The sequence below is a fragment of the Thermobia domestica genome, chromosome 7 (assembly GCF_964235325.1).
Source record: "Thermobia domestica chromosome 7, izTheDome1.hap1.1, whole genome shotgun sequence".
Taxonomy (NCBI): domain Eukaryota; kingdom Metazoa; phylum Arthropoda; class Insecta; order Zygentoma; family Lepismatidae; genus Thermobia; species Thermobia domestica.
In genome coordinates this window covers 15,394,999-15,417,493 of record NC_137460.1, presented here as the reverse complement: position 1 = coordinate 15,417,493, position 22,495 = coordinate 15,394,999, and the positions used below count along the sequence as shown (strand labels likewise).

The window sequence follows — 22,495 nt, the reverse complement described above, 5'->3', positions numbered from 1 at the left end:
AGAATATATCCCCCGTTTAAAGCAATAGTCGGTGATCAACAGTATTTTCGAACCAGACTGTACATACTGAGACCAGTGACCGTAGCACACTTAACAATTGTGGAATCAGGAAAGAGGAGCGAACATGGCCCGTGTACGCAGAAGCAGAAAAGGACGTTTCGTTTGGTCGTCGTCGAAGTGCGAGCGGAGCGGGAAGAAAATTCGATAGGTTTGGAAAGCATGTAATTCTCCATTCCGCTAGTAGTCGCGTCGCGGTGGTGGGTGCGAGAACCCAAGTTTCGCGGAGTTTTCAACGCTGTATTTCGAGAGCAGTACTTCGTTTGTCGTGTGAAACGATAATTAAACATTGTGTTGTATCAGCCAACATTTCGAGTTTATGAACAGTAATAAAGTTACCACTCATTTCTTTCAGTGCCAGAATATGTACTTTAGAGTTGCTTTAAAAATTACTTATTAAATACACTCAAAAACTTATAACGCCACTTTCTGCAATTAACTTACGTCAGCATTGTCACAAAGAACACAACTAACTGCGCATCAATAAAATTCAAGTGTTAAATCTATAAAATAATTTTGTCTGACATCTAGTGTCATAAAAGTAAAAATTACTAGAATCACGGATATACTGTAATATAAATATACTGTATATGGGATCTTAATAGGTACATACCAAAATAACTAAATATAGAATATTAGTAGTGATTTTTTTTTAAGTGTTGCCTCTCAATGTTGTGACAATAATGTGCTAGATCTGTTTAGTATATACTGGAAAAGTGAGTGTGCAACATATAAAATTACATTTATATTTACTTAACCATCCACAACTTTGGTGTAAAGAAGATATTTATTGAAAGCAGGTAGGCGTTCTTAACTTCATATCGCTCTAACTTCATATATTTTCTTACTAAATCGACTAGCATGTTACTTTATATATCCAATTAAGAGCACTGTGTTATTTTTTATTCTATTGTAATTTTTTAGATTCGATGTTTTACATTAAGTTTAAACAAAACGTAAAATCGTAGTTTAACTGACATCTAATGTTAAATAAATAAATGAATAAAAAACTCGCAGGGAATAAAGCTTTGATCATCTGACACTACCCCGAAAGAAGAACCAAGGTAAACAGAAATCCTAACTTTTCTACTTCTGTAGATTATGCTCACAGGCGAAGAAAATACGTAAACCAAGCTGAGGGGAGGGGGCCCAATACACATACAAACATATTAAACATTGGCGTGGGAGACCCGAGTTCGATTTCCGTAATGTTTTTATTCCACGTTAATCAGTAGATCCCGTCTCATATAGCCTCGCTGCTGAAAGGGACGTTAAACTCAAAATCTACTCAAACACACACACACACACACACACAGAGTTCGTCTCCGCTTTTTATGTAGACTGATTGCTACAGGCTCGTATCCAAGAGAGGACCGCCTCTCCCTCTAAATTTTTACTGACCTCTAAAATTTTCACGGTAGGTTTGCAAATGGATTATAGTATGGTTGGATCGGGCTCCCCTATATTTTGGGGCTGGCTACGGGCGTGGTTCACTACCTGACACATCCTAGAACAATGACTAGAATCCAGTACCTCTTAATTCAACAACATACAGGGTGTCTCGAAGGTCCCCTGACAGGGTAACTCTTGTTATTATGAGAAAATGAAATGAAATCTGTGAGTTTTACGTGCTACGCTTATGCCGCTTAGGCTAAAGGAGACGATGATGATGAGTAATGAATGAAATGGTGAAATGAAGAAAGTGAGAGGAAACGGGAGAACTCCGAGAAAACGCACGCACACGGTGTTTGTCCACCACAAAGTTCACTTGGCAGGAGCTGGGATCGAACCCGGGACCCCCAGCAGCAGAGGTGAACGTTCTACCATTGAGCCACAGCGGCCCCTATTGTTATTATGAGAGTTACAACAAAATGTAAGAGGAGAAACCGTCTCCAAGTGTGGTATTTTCAATCCAAACTGAAGGAAGTATTTTAAATCGGACGAACCCTTTGGCCTGTACTCTCTTTATGCGCCCAATGTTAAATGAAAATGCAACGTTGCCATTTACCTGGACCCACAGCGTAAAGTGAATGTGGACATGTTTGAAATGGGGGCTGACCATAAACACATTGGCATAAAAGACAGTAACTTCATTCACTTACCTTGTGTTGTGTTGCGTCACAGTACTTTTAGAGACAATTGCTGTAGCTGAAATAATAATTGGTCTTACTGTATATCATTATTATTAAGTATTCTTCCTTTTGGCAGGTCCTGAGATTAGTGAAGTTTTTTCTTGTTTCTTTTCTTTCTAATTTTCAGTTTGGACCCGGAAAAGTTTCTTCCATGTAACTTTCTGACATTTTCGTAACTCTTTGATTTCTTCTGCCAGGTCTTTATACAGTATTTGCTTATTTTCGTACTGAATTTTGTACGTATGTTATGAGTTAATAGTTCTGCTACATCTATGAGGGTTACTTCTTGGTCGATTCTATTGATAACAGTGATATCGACATCTGTTCTGATTTCTCGATCTGAGTAGAGTTTATATTTATTATTTTCAAGTGTTGCTATTATTAAATTCACTGTGGAACGTCAGTTTCCGCTTTCGTTATTAGACAGAGACTTATAAAACAGAATAATTAGAACAAGTGAAGAAACGAAATAACTAAAAATAGGGATTTTGTTTTATCCAGGGGTAAAATTAGGGGGAACGCGGGGGACGCCGTCACCTCACCTCGAAAAAATATGTGCGGTGTCCCCTCAGTTCCTAAAAGATTACAATGGGCAAAGATAGGCAGGGGGCAAGGCGTGACGTCATGTCAGTACCTGCCGTCCCCCTACGTTTATCTATTTAACTATTTACACCATTAATATATGCTAGAAATTCTTGTTTCATTCGAATACTGTCAACATTATCAAGTTACATACGAAATAAAAGATCATCGAACTTAGGTTATATAATTTTGTAATTTTTATACAGATAAAGTGTTCTATACAACTATAGTATTTACTTGGATGAAATATGAACCTTATCATTTTCAGATATAACACGTTAAGTAGCTAATATAATTAACAATTTTTAATACAAGTTTCATAGCTAATCAGGACTAATATTGAATGTTGGTTAGAATATTATGTAGGCTACGTTTGTTTATACCTATTTTACTGTTTCACATATCAACATATTTTATTATTTCTTAGACTGGCGTTGAACCATAATGGGTTTTAGGAATGTGATTCCGTACTTTAGTAATAATAGAAAAAGCGATAGGCATTTATTGTACCAAAATGCGTGCATTTTGGGGAACAAAGCCGTACAAATTATTACTATGCATCAGGAAGCACTGTCCCTCACACCGTCTGTATCTTTAACTATGATTCAGTAGTGGATCTAGTAGGTAAAACTGGGGGACAGTCAGAACCGAGACTATGATACGTATGTCGTGAGTTTAAGCAAATCATTTTAACCCTTAACGCACCAAGCCTAAATCGTCAACGTTGTTTACCAAACTGGGGTCTTCTAGGGACCCCAACCCCAAGTATTATTTTAATTTCTTATCGTATGTAATTTTTTTTTGTATCTTTTAACGAAAGTATCGTTGATCTAATTATGTAACACATGCCCGAAAAGGATGCTGGGCACACACAAAAAAAAAAAAAAAAAAAAAAAAAATCGAGAATAATTTGTTCTTATAGTTGCAGCAGTATCACCAAATATCACCCTCTGTGATCCCTACAGGATCTCGCTTGGTGTGTTATGGGTTAATTTGGAATCCGTTTACGCACTTCGTTAACAGGAGCTAGGAATATCTTATGTTTCGAAAATTTTCCAATAAAGAATAAAACGCAAATCTTATTATAAACTTTCAAAAATATATAAACAATATTTGAATTATTTTTTGTCACAAAAAAGTGGGAGGACTTCTAGCACCCCGTCTTTGCGCTACATCCACGACTGCTTTGACTATGCCAAGCAATTGTTTAATAGCTGAATGACGATGGTGTGCTTTCATGCTCTCTTTTCGCAACTTCAGGTCGATCACTAGGTGTTCTCGGTGCTATGCTAAACGCTGCTTGAAAACTGAGGCATTGCCAGAAGTGTCGAGTGTTTACTTGTGCCAGATAATAAAGGAAGTAATCATGGAATTCTGCTTGGATACTCACTGGGGAAATTAGTTTTCGACCCTTACCGCAATTCACAGCTAACTTTCGCGTCTTGAGCTGCAACGCTAGAATCCACGAATTTTCTTATTGTAACTAACACAGTAAACGTTCAAATTTGGTAACAACGCATTATGGCGTTCTGCGCAAGTTTCTTCTCAAAATCTATTTCCTTAAATGTAAATTAATATGTAATGTCAAACATAACACGAAAAACGGCCAAACAATATATCTATTTCGTAATAAGATCGTCACTTTAAAATACTTTACACATACAAAAAAAAATTCATAAAACTGAGCACTTCCAGTAAGATCTAACAGCAAGTGTCATCTTATGTGCACATTGTAAAACATATAAAATATTTTCTTTTATTTCTTACCTTTTACGATATCAGAAGACACAATCAACTGAATTAGTATATTGTGTTGTAGCTGAAACATAACTCTATCTTATTGTACAGCGGGGGACACTTCTAAATGGCACAGCCATATGGAGATTTACGGCTAAGGTGTACCATTTAGAAGTGTCCCCCGCTGTACAATATTTATAATGTGTAGAGTTTCATCGTACAGTAATTAAGAGAATGAGCTAAAATACGTACTGACTTCCGTGGTGATCAGGCCCGTATCCAGGGGGTTCTAGGGGGGCGGGACCTCCCTAAATGTTTGCTGGAAGTTTTACAGTAGGCTCGCAAAAGAACTATAATATGGTGATGAACTATCATATGGTTGGATCGGGCCCCCCTAACTTCAGAACCCCCCCCCCCCTAAGTTTTTGGGCTGGCTACGGGCCTGGTTGTGATCCATCTTAAAGTTTCCTTTTCAGCCTCCTAGGTGAAGTGACATTATATATAAAAATATGTGGCATGCAGTGGCGTATTTACGATTTTGCTTCGGAAGGGGGGGCTTTGCAACTTTATTTCTGAAAACTCTGCAATATATTTCATTTACTTTTATATAGTAAATAAAATTTCGGGCAGGGGAATTAAGCCAGATACGTCACTGGTGCCATGTTAAGTTATGTCATGTGTTCTTTGATCGGTGATATGGCAGTCCTCTTTTTAAAACTGATAATCTCCTGGAGACTTAAGAATTATTTCTTGAGACAGTTTGCGTTAAGTATTCTAAGAATTGTAATTAACTTCATTCATAAGAGTTGCGAGTTTGAAAATTTGTGTTTAATAATTCAATGCTATAATTGGGTTTATTGATAAAACAGACAATCAAATTGCTGAAAACTTCCTTGGGATATCAAATTAATAAAAAAAAAAAAAACCTGTTTCCACTTTACCACTATTTGACCTTGCAAGTTTGTTACTGAAGAGTCTGGTTTACCAATCAAAGGTTCTTTATATATTTACCCTCATTGTTTATATGTTCGTCTGTCCAGGAGACCAGTCGTTATTTCAGAAAAAGTGTTCCGGGGCGCACACGTAGTATTCCAGGGAAGGCACTGCTTTTACTATTTTATTTATTATTATATTTTAGATGTATTATATTGGTCTCGTCCGGGAGGCACTCTCAGAGCTCCAGGGGGCAGTGCTTCCCCAAAAACATGTCTGAAAGAAACACTGCAGGAGACGAAAAATAACTGTCCGTGTGTACATCGGTTTGGCAGGCCAAATATCACAAGAACTACTTGATTGATTGTCATTTTTGTCCATGATGTAAAAGGTCAAAATACGGTCAAGGGAAGGTACGGTCAAAATACGGTAGAAGGTCAAAGTACGATGGTAAGGGTAATCTATACACCGGATGTGGAAGAAAGCAACCATTTCCGGTTTCAACAAAAACTGAAATACATAGTAAGAAGCGATTTCTTGTAATCGATTAAGTGTCCCATGATTACTTTTATTTTCATCCATAAACCCGGATGAAAATTAAAACCGGAAATAATAACGGGAGGTCCATAATAACTTCCGGTTTCAATATTGACTTCCGGGGAGCAAAAGCGATCTAGGAAGAAGTTTTTTTTTTTTTTTTTTTTTTTTTTTTTTTTTTTTGAGGGGATCGATTTAGCCTCTAAGAATAGATCCAATGTTCTCTCTTAACCGTCTGTTAAGAGAAATCAACCACTTTCGGTTCTAACGTTGATGCCTAATTAAAAGAGTAAAAATGGAAACAGACAGAGAGAAGCTGTTTTCTGCATTGAATTAAGCGCTCCAATTGCTTCTCCACTCTAATCTCTCTATTAAAAACAGGAAGGGGTAAAAATCTACCACCACTTCTGCTTGAGAAAAAATTATGCCATACAAACCAAACTCCACGTGTTGTACACATGGCATTGATTTTTTTTTTTTTTTTTTTTTTTTTGCATGAACTTAATATCATAGTGAACAAGGTACAAAAACTTGAATTAAATATTATACACTTTATCTTTTCGACATAATAGCACCATCTTCTTCGGACACCCCACATACTACTCCGACATCCTTTTCACGTCTAAGTGACGTCTGTCCGGTGATTAAATTTTCCCAATTATGTTCCGTAAGCGGAACATCCTGTAGGACACTTCTGGGCTCTATCCAGAATTATCTTATGAACAACTTTTAAACATCAAAATATTATCCTGTTTAGGTTTGCTTATCAAACAAAAGCTCAGTCTGTCTCGTCTCGAAAAGGTGTGAAAATTACGATTCATCTTTATTGTTGCCCGTTCGTCTCGTCTCGTTCTAAACACAAGAAAGACGAGACGAAAAGTATATTTTTAAATACAAAAAGAGAGGGGAATGATGATTTTGATTTGATTTGCTTTTGGCTTTACAGTCCTTTTTACCAGTAATGCTATTTTAAAACGTGGATCTAGAGCTTAATGTGGAATCCGAACAACACGAGGTATCACCGGGAATCGAACTCGCATCTCCCTTGACAAATGTACGTACGCTAACCGCTTAGCCACGAAAGACCTCGACGAGAAATTTCGTGGACAACAGTTTGCTCAAGTCTTAAATGTCAAGCATTGTTTTTTAGTGTTACATGTGTAGTGTTACATGTGTTAAGAGTAGAAAAAAACTATAAATTGAAGAAGTTATTGTACGAACACAATGAAAGGAATTTATCAAAATTGAAAGATGTGCAAATAATTACATAATATACCGGTACTTCAATATACATTCCAAATTGTCAAATCACTCCGTATAGGGGAATTGAGACGAGAAATTCTTATTTTGTAGATGTCTCGTCTCGATTCTCAAAGAATTTTTTCTTGTCTCGTCTCATTTTGCACATTTATGCACTTTACCTTTGGAAATGGTCTTGGTAGAACTTTGCACGTGGTAATAGAAGATCCAAATACTACATAGGAATGATTTTTGAATAATTAGCATTCATTTAAAAAGTACTTTTTACCCACGTTCTTTAATCAATGTTCAAACCCAAACAGATATAAGGCATCACCAGGGCCGGATTTAGCATTTTGGCGCCCCTAGGCCCAATAATTTTTTCCGCCCCCTAGTCTGATTAAAGTTACTTTCCTAAAAACCTTTATTAAAAAATTATATCAGGCCTATATGTTAATTGCTTAAACAAGACTCCACGATGCAATTTTATCTTTATCTTTACCAACAATTATTTGTTCCAATGAACTTCAAAATCAGAATGCTTTATTACCCTGATTTTTTAAAATCAATTCAAAAAGTATGTTAAGTTATGGCTATTTATTTTTATTTCTAGATTTTTTTATTTTTTTCTCTCTCGGCCTTGCGCCCCTGGGAGCTTGCGCCCATAGGCCCGGGCCTACCGGGCCTATTGGGAAATCCGGCCCTGGGCATCAGTAAAAGTCAGCAGCAAGCGTGACTAAAATAAATCACATAATTTTTTTATAAAGTATAAAGAAAAACGAACAGATAAATGGTCGTAAGGAAAGACATACTCACGCACGAATCCTTCACAAGTACATACGATTATGCTCAGTGGCGTATTTAGAATTTTTTTTCGGGGGATATGCACAACATGTGAATAAACACTTTCGTGCCGTGTGGACTACGGACTTTGTGGTGGACAAACATCGTGCTCGTAGGTTTTCTCGGGGTTCTCCCGTTTCCTTCCACTTTCTTCATTCCACCATTTCACTCATCTCTCATCATCACCGTCTCCTTTAGCCTAACCGGTATAACCGTGGGACGTAAAACTTAAAGATTTCATTTCATTTTCAAAGATTTCCTTTGGGTACCGACAAATTTTAATGAAGTTGTGCATATAACAAATTCATTTCGGGCAGGGCTTGAGCCCGATAGCCACCTCCCTAAATACGCCACTGATTATAGTACATCATATGATGAACCATTGATTGTTGTGAGTTGCATAAGGTAAGTATGTTGAAACTGGGCAATACATGTTTCTTTCTTAGGTTGAGCAAATTCACTTTTTGTTTCCAATTTGAACCAGTAGCAATAATTCTGCTTGTGATAACTCTATTTCTTTGTCAAGTAAGTTTAGTAACAACATGTAGAGTTTCCGAAAGTTGGTTTAAGATTTTCGATACCGATAACTACACAGAGTTTCCCTTTTCTTATCATGTGAAATTTTATTAAAATCCTGTCATTGTTAAATACAAATCTAGAAACTGAATCTGTACAATAAACACGGATCAATTAACTTTTTTTTACCAAGTTAAATTAACATATGTTTCACGAACATTTCCACAGAAGTTTTCTAGAAGACATGTATCTTACGATGACTTACTCACATGTTTCCTAGAAGACAATTTGTTTCAAAATAACTTAAACAAAAGTTTCCTAGAAGAGATATATATCTCACGATAACTTACAGAAACGTTTTCTAAAAGAAACTTCTTTTTATAATAACTTTTGTAAAAGTTTTCTAAAAGAAATATGTTTGGACAATAACTTCTGAGAAAAAAGAAAGTATTTTAGAAGAAAGTTTGTTTCATGGTAACTTCCAGAAAACTTCGATGCTTGCTTGGTTAGAGCTTAGTGTCGCTTTCAGCAGCGAGACTATATGAGATGTAGACCTATTGCTTAATGTGGGGCTCCAAACCGCATGAATGTTCTTTAAAAAAGAAAAAAAATGTTCTACAAAATATGTACTTCACGTTATTGTTTAGACAAGTTTTTTTTTACGAAGCATGGCTTTTTTTTTCTTTGGTTGATAAGAATCCGTGGTATACCTTAGAGTTAAAGCTATTCAATGTCAAGAAACTGAATCCTCACTTTAATTAAAACAAAATATTCTTTTGTTTGCTTTTGCTGTATTTAATGAATGTAAATGTGAAGGGTGTTTCCATATGCGAGAAGTCCAAATCTCAGGAGTACATGTGATAGATTCTGGGATGAACCTTTGAACAGAGCTTTACAACGAATGTAGAACGGAAAAGAAATTTTTTCCTAGCCGGGATTGAACTCGGACAGCCCGATTCTATGTAGACACCTCATCGATTAAAACCAACGCAACTTCTCAACTACTGCTGCTGCTGTAAAGGTCATCTTGGTTTCGGGACAGGGAATGAAGACTTAATACCGGTGTATGTTGGTACAGGCATCAGACTTTCTTGGCTTCGACACTCATGGAGGTATTGCAGTCAGTATCATGTTACAGCCTGATCTAATTACTCAGGGTGCCCCGGGTACTAATTTTAAAAAAGACAGATGCACCTTAGAGTGGTTGGAACGATGGTAGAAAAAGAAAAAATCATCATTCTCATCGAATATCGAACCCGGACCGCCCTGATGGCAAGTACATGCTTTACGACTACACTATGTAACCTAGAGATACAAAATAACCACTAGCATTACAATTAATAATAATATCATTGTTATTATCATGACTAATCATTGTTAGGTCATTAAGTCTAGCAGGCTCAGGTAGGCAGGTCATGTAGCCAGAATGGAAGAAAGTAGGAACGCTTTCAAAGTCTTGCCAAGAAAATCAATCAGAAAACGACCATTAGGAAGACCTGGGCGCAGATGGGAGGGCAATCTTAAGACGGATCTCTCAGAAAGAGGAACACAAAGTAGAAACTGGACCTAGTTGCCTAAGGATAGAAATCAGTGGACAGCTTTTGTGAACGCGGTATTGAACCTCCGGGTTCCATAGGCGATAAAGTTAGTTAGTTAGTTAGTTAATTTAGTTAGTCATTAATATTGGGAATACGATACGAATTACTACATTGTATTAAAGTTTAGGCTATCATTGTATCTTTCTCACTTGGAATTATCCTTACAAACAATGCCTTGTATCCTAAAACGGAAATTCACTTTCCCTTTTAAGTCTCTAATCCCGTTGTTTACTTGATATCACTGAACAGACATTTACATAACCATTACCTCTCTGTAAAATGTTCAAAAGACTAATATGATTATAGGTCTGCGTATATACGTATATGCAGACACAACAATACACGGTTATATTAGTTACTGAAACTGAGTGTAGGAAATAGCTTCGTTGCTTGTTTTATTTTTTTTGGGGGGGGGGAGGAGGGTTTGAAAAAAAGACCGTATATCGTTACCATTATTGAATTATATTGCTAATTCAGTAGGTGAATGGAACTTCGCTGGTTGAGTTTGGTGTTGTTCCGTCCGTGTTTAACCTGACTGTAATTTATTTCCGGAACAAGTTGGCATGCGTTATGACTGTAACACGAGTCCGTAACGTTCAACCAAGTTCAGTGAGTGAATGAGTGAATGAAGGAGACAGGAGAAAGAGTTATATGCCCTGGAGAATTATATAGACTGGTTCAAATATTTGCTCGTGCATATATACAATGTATGTATATAGGCCTGTGTATGTGTGTACTCTGGAACAACTCATAAACAGCAATATGAATTTGGAATACGTGAAGCAGCAGTGGAACATGTAATACACAGTGGACATTGGGACGAAAAAAAAAACCCATGAGAGAGAAAGAGAGAGGGTAGGGAATGTGATGTGATTGATTGTGTAAATTCACTCGTATACACATGCATTTTATGTGTTTCATATATAAAACTGTCTTAACTTTACCACATTTTCTGTATTGCCAAAAGAGTAGGCCAATACACAACCATTGTGTACAGCTTAACATTTTTTTTTCAATTAAATCAAACAAAATTATTGATCAACTTCAGTTATGCAACTAAACAAACTTTCTATTTTACTACAAATAAAGTTTTCTATATCCAATTTCACTAATATTGTTATATGTTGTTGAGATTTTACAGATTGCAATTATATTTACTTTGCTGTCTGTCAAACTGATGCTTTCATACAATCCCTGTTCTACATTACAGATTGTACAGATTGTTTTTTTCTATTCATTCTTAAGAATCTTCATCCCGGCGAAATTAAAATACCGCTAATTTTACAGTAATTATGTGATATCTTCAAATATATAAAAGATAATCGAAATGTGGATCAAGAGCGCCCTAGACAATATTATTTTACATGACAAACCGTTATCACGACTCACTTATCTGCTTTCGATTTCGAGCCATTTTGAAAATCGGCATTTATTTTCGCGTTTCTAAACAGCTTAAAACGGATAGCCACTAGGTGACTTGTGATAACGGTACCTCACGCAAAATAATATTGTCTAGGGCGCTCTTGTTTCATATTTCCATTATCTTTTATCTATTTGAAGACAATCACATAATTACTGTAAAATTAGCGGTATTTTAATTTCGCCGAGATGAAGACTCTTAAACGTTTCTTCATATAATCTTCGGTTACACAATTTTGACACAAAGAAACAATTGGGTATGATGGAATGGTACTGATATTTTGTTTCCTCCAATTCGATGTCAAAAGCAGTGTTCCTAGGTTTCTTTAAGAAAATTTCCCTTGACGGACACAAAATTTTCCCTTTTCTTATCAAATTTCAGCTGTGTTCGCTGAGTGTCCAATTCTTATCCGATAAGTTATGTGATAAGATTGTTTAGGTACATTAAGGGGGCAGACTACTAAATATTTTTCAAAAGCTAACACTTTTTCTTTTGCCAGTTTTTCGTAAGTGAAAAAGAGATAATGAAATGTAACTTACCTCAGTAATAGATAATGTTATTCTACACCCGAAAATACGAATCGGAAAAATTTTCAGTGTTGCCATCCATACAAATTACAGTGTGATCAGAATTTGAATTGCCCAAAAATCTAGGTTATGGCTGCGACTAGAAAAATTAACTCAACGGCAATTGATGATTTATCATGCTGTCTGTGTTCCTTGTTAATTACTTTTTAAATAATATTTGTATTTTAATTCTACTGATAATTAAAAATTATTTATTTTGTACTCATTATTACAAAATAAATACAAATATTATTTAAAAAGTAGTTAACAAGGAACGCAGACAGCATGGTAAGGCATCAATTGCGGTTGAGTTAATTTTTCTAGTCGCAGTTATACCTAGATTTTTTAGGTAATTCAAATTCTGGTCACAACGTAATTTATATATAGATAGCGACGCTGAAAATTCTTCCGATTCATATTTTCGGGTGTAGAATAACATTATCTATTACTGAGGTAAGTTACATTTCATTATCTCTTTTCACTTATGAAAAACTAGCAAAAGAAAACTTGTTAACTTTTGAAAAAATATGTAGTAATCTGCCCCCTTAAAGGAAGCGCCATTTATTATATTTATTTGGGTTTTGCTATCTCCTTCACTTATTTTTAACAAGAGGCCGCGGTGGCTTGGTGGTAGAGCGTTCACTTCTGGTGCGTGAGGTCCCCTGGTTCCATCCCATCTTCCGCCAAGTGAACTTTGTGGTGGACAAACACCGTGTGCGTGGGTTTTCTCGGGATTCTCTCATTTCCTCCCACTTTTTTTTTCATTCCACCATTGCATTAATTTCTCATCATCACCGTCTCGTGCATAAGCATGAGCATGGAACGTAAAACAAAGATTTTTATTTTTAACAAATACACCCAGCCAACAATTTGTACGAATTATGCTACTTTGAACACACACAAACTTACACAAACTATTGCTGTTCCATTGGTTTATTTCTGAAGAACAAAGAAAAATTTAAGCATTTACTGTATATTGATAAATCAGTCAACACCAGAATTTCCCTGGATTTTTCACGTTTTATCGAAAAGATCCCTTTTTTCTCTTTTTGCTAAATTTACCTACGAAATTTCCCTAGATTAGAGATATTTCCCTTAAACTATAAACACTGGTCAATAGTGAATTCGCACACATTTGGAGATGGAGCAGAACGAAAATAGCTAATTCCGGATTTCCACATCACATCATGCCTACCTGAAATATATTTGGGTAAATAAATGAAATTATTTTACAATTTTGTACTTTTTTTTTCTAGAACTTCCCAGATATTCTTGTGATTAAGAAACAACAGAAACGAATTCGAGATTTCAAAGAATTTACATGTTTCATGGCCTCTATATATAGGAGTTATTTTCGGGTTCCGATTGCCTATGCTAGTCGATGAATATGCACATGCCTTGAGGCAGGCACGTAGACAGGATTTCTCAATAAGGGGGTTCCGTGACGAAATACTGTGGTTATCACACCAGGGACTCGATCATTCTAAAATGTTCCATTGGCAACATATATTGGTCTGTTTAGCTAGGATTTCGTAATGGAGGAGAGGCGTGACATGAAATACTGTGGTTACACAGCAGGGACTCGGTCAATCTAAACTCATCTACTGGCAACATGTCCATATTGGTTTTTAAGGACAATAAAATGAGGATATGTTAGTAAGTATTTTAGTAACAAATTATGAAGAAATCTCGAGTAAAAGAATATAAAAAAAAGTATTGAAAAAAATATAGTCTTCCGAGATCATTCGAACTCGATTCTTCTTGTCTTCTTTCTTCTTATTTCTCTTATCTTCGTTTAAGGTCATCAAGGATAGCAACGAGATCTCTTTCGGGACTAAAGACATCCTATAAAATGGATTAATGTTGCCGCAATTAACAATTCTAATTGGAATGTTATGTCGCCAGGTTCATATTATTGGTGATCGTGGGTATTTCTTAAGTTGTACCTGAGAATCTATCTGATCAAACCGGTTTATCTATCGTCATTTGTGGTCCATAGAATTAGCATGGAGCTAGATTGAATTCGGGATGCTCCGTTACAATAATATCCATTTTAAACTTGCCCCCCCCCCCATATTTCATCCACACACACACACACAAAAAAAACTCCTCAGAAGAAAGAGTAACCAAACGCATTCTGTAGCTTTATATTTTTAACGCTGATTCTTCTATATCTCGTTTCTTTTTGATTTATCCTTCCTTAATTTTTAATTTCTGGTTTCTAATGGGGGGTCCGGACCCTCTGAATTCACTTCTTGGCTACGTACCTGCTGCAGGGAATATTTTTTAACGTGTTCAAATAAAATCTTAAACCCGATGTTTATATAAAATTATCCGAGGATGGGGATCGAATTATTTCATACCTAAAAATATAGTTTATTGAAGTATAAGTATTGAAAATTGTTTGTCAAAACCAGCCCAATTTTTTTTTTCAGTTCCGTAAATCAATATTTCTATAACAACAATTCTTATGACATAAGAAACTTCTGTTGGAAAAATCGTGAAGGAGTTGTTTACTCTTGGGTGTGAGTTTTTCGATACTATGTTCTGAAAATTAATTCAGGTGATTTTGTTCATATATCATTAATGACCCTATAGCATGGTATAAGCTCTCTTTATTTTTTTTAAACTCACGAAACAGTTTACTTTCGGTGATAATATTATTTGGGTGATTTTCGCAAAACAAAATGTGCTCAAACAAATTTGTCAATAGTAAGAAAGTATATAATTAAAAAGAGTAGAGTATTGCATAAGCCTTAGTACTTTTAGGATCAACAGATCCAATATAATTCAGACAAAAATTTTCTTGTATGCCTTACATCTGCAGAACTACATACAGTGTATCCGAACCTAAACTATCACTTAACTCAGTATCATGTGCTTATTCCATAAAAAATACCAAAATTCGATTTAGAGCACGTTCAAAAGTATGAAATGAAATGAAATCTTTCAGTTTTACGTCCCACGGTTATGCCGGTTAGGCTAAAGGAGACGGTGATGATGAGTAATAAATGAAATGGTGGAATGAAGAAAGTGGGAGGAAACGGAAGAACCCCGAGAAAACCCACGAAGACGGTGTTTGTCCACTACAGAGTTCACTTGGTGAGGGCGGGGATCGAACCCGGGACCCCAAGCACCAGAAGTGAACGCTCTACCACTGAGCTACCGCGGCCCAACGTTTAAAAGTGTTGTGGCCCCTGATCCAATATATTTCAACACAGATTTTGTAGTAGGCCTTATATCTGGCGAGTGTAGCTATACCCAAACTATCAGTTAACTCAGTATGATTTGCCTATTCCGTACAACATAGAAAATTCGATTTATGGGTTGTTAAAAAATATTGTTGCCCCTGATCCGAAAACTAATTATTGACCAAGATCGCAATCTTTTGATGCATTTTTAGTTTCCTAAAGTTCTTGTTTAAAAGCGAATCAAAACGGACGTTTATTGTTGATTATTAGTTTCTTTGGAGAAAAGTTTCTGAAAACACATTTCCATTATAATCTTGTTCACAATTTACTAAACAATATTTCTGTAGTAAATAAGTCATGACGATTTATTTTAAATGGAACCAACAAAGATGATTGAAAAACCCCAACTTTACAACAGGATTAAAAATAATTTGTCGTACGTGTTTAAAAATAATATGTATATACGTGGGTCAGTCAGAAAGTTAGTTGCACTCCGTAAATATTTTCGGTCAAAGGCAATTTTGATTAAACTGTGTGGCAACACTGCAGACATGCAGTTGTATTGTATGACTCAGCGGCTTTGACGAGGCACGTGTAGGTGTTCTGATAATCAATCGTAAACATGCCTCGACAAGTACAAGTGACGTCCAAATTGGAAATGCGTGCAGTGATTCGCTTTTTGTGGGCGAAAAAGTGGAACTGCACTGAAATTTATCGGCAGTTGCATGAAGTATATGGTGAAAATGGAATATCACGTCAAGTTATCGCGAAGTGTTGCAACATGTTTGAGAACGTATGTAGAGGTATTGATGATGTTGAGCGTGCGGGAAGACTATCAGCCTCCTTATAGCCCAGATCTTTCACCGTGTGTTTGGTTCCATGAAAGACGAACTTTCAAAGTAACGATACTACTCGGATGGCGAGATGAAAGTTTGCAGCCAAAGAATAGTTATCGGTTATTGGGCCGGATTTCTTTGCAGATGGCATAGAAAAAAACGTGTACCATCCCTCGATAGATGCTCAACTAGCTTAGGTAATTACGTTGAAAAGTAGATTGTGAATAGAACTTTGCAATACAAATAAACGTATTGTAAAATTGCTACCCTGTTTTATTTTCTTAAGCAGTGCAAGTAACTTCTTGATTGATCCTCAAAAGAAAAGCTAACTCTATTAAATAGGGTTATCATAGGCTGAGATAAAGTATCATAGTTTGTTCAACGTGACTTCTACGACGAATAGCCTTCAGGATTCCTAAAACTTTACACTAGTTACTTAAAGACAGAGGACAGAAAAGAACAAGAGGTGGAAAAAAGAAAGTAATTAATGAAATCTAACAGAATGGAGACATTTTGTTATAAAAGTTTGAAAACGATTTGAAACGAAAAGTTCACAAAAGCGCCATTCCGCGCTGAGACTAGAACTTTGAATAAATTGTTGATTCCGCATACAACTTGAAAAAGAAAAGGACAGTTATTGTCTAAGCTTAAAACAAATAGACGAGACAGAGCGAGCACAGGAAATCGGAAGAAGATGAAAAAAAAGAGAAGTTAGTAGGTAGTTGTGTGCCATCTTTGTACGAAAGTAAAGAGTTACCGTTTCCTTTTTACTCGCCGAGTCCTTTAACATTCGATTTTATTTTCTACAATATAACACGGTGCATTTTTTTTAAGTGATAAAAAGGTAGGAATAGTTTGTAGGTTTGTGAGTGTGTTCCTGTGCCGTATCGAAAATCGAAACTATAACAGCTTCCGGATTAGAGCTTATGCGGAAACAAAAGAGGGAAAGAAAAAGAGAAATAGCGAGAGAGAGAGAGAAAAAGAGAGATTCTGTGGCAGGAAGTCAAAGCGGGAAACAGAGGATGAATCACATTGGAGGAGCTGATAGTTGCAGGTATCTACTTTTGCACTCGCTATTGCTTTTTTTCTTTTTCTATATAAAAAAAAATATGTATCATTCTCTGCAGCCTAAAGAACTTATCGAAATTTTCCATTATTTCTGTGTTTAAATTTTAAATGTTTCTTCCTCTTTCGTGATCCACCTACATTAACTATTACATTCATATTCAAAACTTCAAACTATAAGTAAAAATCACGTCTTATATCCACGGTACAAAAATCCATAAATTCCCACCTACCTTCAGTGTTTTTAAAATTACATTGATAACATTTTTCTTATAAGGGATCTTTCTGATTTGATGAATTCAATTGCCGAAAAAGATTGCTAGCAGTGCACTCAGCACCAAAAGAAACAGACAAAAAGAGGGTGTTTAGTGGCAGACCGTATAAACAGGGGTGCCCACAAGGGGGGGCTATGACGCAAGGTGCGTCATTGAAATATTAGGGGGGGTAAAAATCTGTATAAATAAGTTTGAGGGGGTGTAAAAATGGCATTTATTCCGAAGTTGGGCGTCCGCTTTCGTCAAGTTTTTTCGCTGTTATCTCCTTTCCACACTTTCTGCAATTTGTTACTAGGTTCATTAATCCGTGCCCTCCACAAACTTTTAAAAGATTCTGCTCGTTATCAACGTATTGCTTCACAAATGTTAAAACTGTTAGTTCATTGCCCTTGTACATTCGCCATGTTGATAACATAAATGCTCGTTTCTCCCACAATGCAACTGTTCGGTTACCTTGCGCCAAGTAGTTCCCTCCGCTTGCCGTATAGTCCCATGTTTATAACCGCTTATATATAACAAATAAACAGATTTTTCGAGACTCTTATATATTATCAAGCACACAAACGATCAAATTATCCATATCTTTCCTGTAAATTTTAAAAATTTCACTGGAAACGGACGCCCAACTTTGGAATTTAACCCGTGAAAATTAATCAAAAAGATGATTTTTTTCATGGAAGAACACCTACGGGTAGACAATTGGGGGGGTGCGTCATGGACATAAGGGGGGGGGGTGAACACCACTGGTATAAAGGGTGGAAGATAAATGAGGACAAAGTGCGATGATAGAATGTAGAAAATGTCTAGAAATGCCATGTTCATTTTGAAACGAATAGAGGAATTGAGGTCAAATGTTGGATATAAAGAGTGCACATAAAACTTTACTAAATACGAGTAATGCGAACAGTATTTTAACTGTCAGTTGTATGTAATTGATTGTGAGAGGAGTCAACACCGGCGCGATTTGTTGGAGGGGTCATTCATATATCAGAACGCTAAACGAGAAGATGTCTTTGTGCAAGGTACTACGCCAGCATTCATCTAGTGGAACTACTTCTCATCCCGTTACACAATACAAACTTCTTGATGTTCCAGGATTCGATTCTATCTCTTTCTACCCCTCGTGCATACATCGTGCTCATAGACCGTACTAGAAAGGCCCTAGTTTCTCATTCACATCACCTTTAAGATAGTATTCATACATTGCCATAACGTGGAACGCCTCTTGTTACAGAGATCTCAAGCTTGATTGGACACTATTGATTTCAATAAACGATGCGCGTCAAGAGCCATATGCGACATGAACTCTTTCCTGTATATTCTTCTTGCGCTAAGTCCAAGATGGCGGCTTTTCAAATGTCCCCCATGATTCACACTAGCTTATTGAGTGATGCTCTACATGCATTCCTCATATCCAACGTTCGACCTCATTCTTTTTAGTTGTTTTAAAATTAATATGCCATTTCAATACATTTTCTACTATCTATCCTCACACTTTGCCGTCATTTATCTCCTATCCTGTACATGGTGTGCAATTAAACACCATCTTTTTCTTTGTTAGTTTTGGTGCTAAATTCAGAGCTAGCAATTATTTTCAGCAATTGAATTCACCAAATCGGAATGGTCCCTTGTTAGCTTTGTCATCTGAATGCAAACGTTCCTCTTTATTCCCCATCGATATCATTTGTCAACTATATTTTCTTAATTGTACTTAGCACAACATATATTATCCCACGATTTGAAATAAGTGATGGCTTGTTTTCAATTGCAGATACGTACAGTCAGCAACAAAAGTTATTTCCATTTTGTAAAATTGATTTTGGGAATAACGGTGGTATAGCTGGAATGTATAGAAAATTCTGTTCTTTTTAATTTACTGAAAACTGTACCCAAATTGTCCTTCCATTCTGAAGTTATTTTTTTGAAAGCTAATTTCATCAAACGAAAATAACTCTTGTCTCTGACTATACAATACGTTTGTTTCTTAAATACTAGAATGAAACCACCGTAAAGCTAAATATGATCTGACAAAATATATGTAAAACCATAATTCTTTACACAATATTCAGTTAGAACGAACTTAGTAATACACTGCAGCACATTAGTAAGACAACCTAACGAGTTTGCGTAGCATCAAGTTCTTTTTTTTTTTAAGTAATTTGGTATGTAGCAAGCTAACTTAACTTGGTTTGTAAAAAATTAAGCATTCTTTGGTCTAATATTTGACTTTTAACAAACACACACAAAAAAAACCTAGCATTCAAGTACTCTTCTTAAAATCCACTAATTACACCACAGATGTAGGATGCGCCGTGTCTCAGTGGTAGAGCGTTCACCTCAGGTGCTTGGGGTCCCTAGTTCGATCCCAGCTCGCGCCGTGTGGACTTTGTGGTGGACAAACACCGTGCTCCTGGGTTTTCTCGGGGTTCTCCCGTTTCCTCCCACTTTCTTCATTCCACCATTTCACTCATCTCTCATCATCACTGTCGCCTTTAGCCTAACCGGCATAACTGTGAGACGTAAAACTTAAAGATTGCATTTCATTTACCACAGATGCAAGTTCTGAAGATGATGAGAATAGTGTCTTGAAACAAATCGCTCAGGTTTTCAAAGCAAAAATAGCCTGGAACAATGAGATGCGTTGTGACCATTATTATTCAACTTTGTTCTAAAAGCAGGAAAGTCGTTCACAGTATAGTTCGTTCAGTTCAGTTCAAAATATTGTGTTGTAGCAAATTCTATCGACCAATTTGAGCCTTTAAACATATAAAACGATAATCATGCCTGTTATACTGTGTGGTTGCGAAACATGGTCGCTTAATCTGAGGGAAGAACATAGACTGAAAGTATTTGAGAATAACATCTTGAGACAAATATTCAGACTCAAGAAGAAGTGGAATGAGGAATGGCGGAAACTTCATAAAGAGGAACTGGCATAGTTTATACTGTTTACCAAACATTGTTTGGGTCATGTAGGAACGCAAGTCAATAGGAATGCTTGCAAAGTTTTAACAGGAAATGTAATCGGAAAACGACTATTAGGAAGACCTAGGCTCAGATGGGAATGCCATAATATAAAATTAAACATAAGTATAGCATGATATACTTGGAAATCATATAGAGAAGCATGTTTATATGATTATAGTTAGCTATGACCAGGCAATAGTGTTAACAAAATGTAAGTAATGAAGGCAGATTGGTAGGAGCTGGAATGATTAGGAGTATACGGTTTTGCAGGTGTTCTGATGTTTGTTGTTGCGGAACCTGAAAAGAATATCAACAAGATGTTAGAAGACAAATGGAAGGAACGTGAGGAATAGGGGATGAAAATAAATGTTAGAAAAACAAAACCCATGGTGGTTGGAACGAAGCGTAGGATTCGGAGAGAAGAAAATAGAACGAGTGTCTAGTTTTCGATACGTGGGTAGTATTATTAGTGGTTACATCAGGGGCGGATCCAGGACCAACTTCTGGGGGGAGGCGGTGGGTTGTCATACTGCCTCTTTTAAGGACTCCAAACTTTGCGATGGGTTTTATTTATATATATAAAAAAAGAAAGTTCCCTCTTCGGGGGGGAAATCGCCCCCTGGATCCGCACCTGGGTTACATGAAGTGTGAACATGAAGTAAATGCAAGGATAGGAATGGCGAAAGAAGCCATTATGAGGAAGAAAATACTATTTGTGGAATTTTGAATAAAGAGTTGATAAAAAAGACTCATAAAATGCTTCGTATGCAATATTGTACTGTATGGAGCAGAAACATGAACAATATGTCAAAAATCATGAAAAACGACTTGAAGGATTCGGAATGTGGGTGTGGAGAATAATTGAGAGAATTAGCTTGGTCGAGCGGAAAACGATTGAGATATTAACAGAAATGGTGGAGGTAAAGATAACATTTTAGATATTATTAAATTGGCTAAGAAGAAACTGTATCATGAATGATGTGCTAGAGGGTATAATAACATGAAAGAGAATGAGGCTATGATAGCACAAAACTATGATAACTAACTAAATGAAACAGGTGTTCGCTACTGTTCGAGAATTGAGTTCTAGTATTTGACAACAACCAAGCAATTCATGCTGGGATTTGTTTGACCATTTGCTTTAGCACTGTCTCTGTGACGTTAAACTAATGCGACCTAAACATGATTTATGAATGCAGCATTCAAACAGAAGGACAGCTTAGTAAATTTAACTATTATCATAAAATCTATTTCCAACAAGAAATATTTATTTTAAACGATATGGCTATGATAAATTTTGAAATGAAAAAATGAAATGAAATCTTTGAGTTTTACGTCCCACGGTTATGCCGGTTAGGCTAAAGGAGACGGTGATTATAAGAAATGAATGAAATGAAGAAAGTGGGAGGAAACGAGAGAGCCCCGAGAAAACCCACGCACACGGTGTTTGTCCACCACAAAGTTCACTTGGCGGGGCTGGGATCGAACGCGGGACCCCAAGCACAAGAGGTGAACGCTCTACCACTGAACCAGCGCGGCCCTTTAGGCTTTGTCGCCCCTCGAAACTTGCATCCCCGTGCAAACGCACGTGCTGCACATATGGTAGAGCCTGTCCAAATGCGCAATACAAATCTACTGTAGAGACCACAGTACTACAGGGATCATCTCTCGTGAGGGGAATCACTGGTTCGACCTTATGCAATCTTAAGTTTGTGTTAGGTAACATCATTTTACGTTGAATTTGAAGGGGTTCCCTCATTTTCACTCCACCAACTATTTCATAAGCATTTACTTCATAAATCATTATTTTCCCGTGGGAATTAAGTCTTCATCCCGGCGAAATTAAAATACCGCTAATTTTACAGTACTTATGTCATATCTTCAAATAGATAAAAGAAAATCGAAATATGGAACAAGAACACCCAAGATAGTATCATTTTACATGAGAAACATTTTACATCACGACTCACTTATCTGCTTTCGATTTCGAGCCATTTTGAA

General features: G+C 36.5%; 1 protein-coding gene across 1 annotated transcript in view; it reads left to right on the top strand.

Annotated features, from left to right (window-relative positions):
* The first annotated feature begins 254 nt into the window (after positions 1-254).
* LOC145689862 (discoidin domain-containing receptor 2-like) overlaps positions 255-22,495 on the top strand; it is a 581,986-nt gene continuing 559,745 nt past the window's right edge. The window contains exon 1 of the mRNA XM_081764130.1: positions 255-857. The gene's annotated coding sequence lies outside the window, so the exon portion shown is untranslated. The remainder of the gene's footprint in view (positions 858-22,495) is intronic.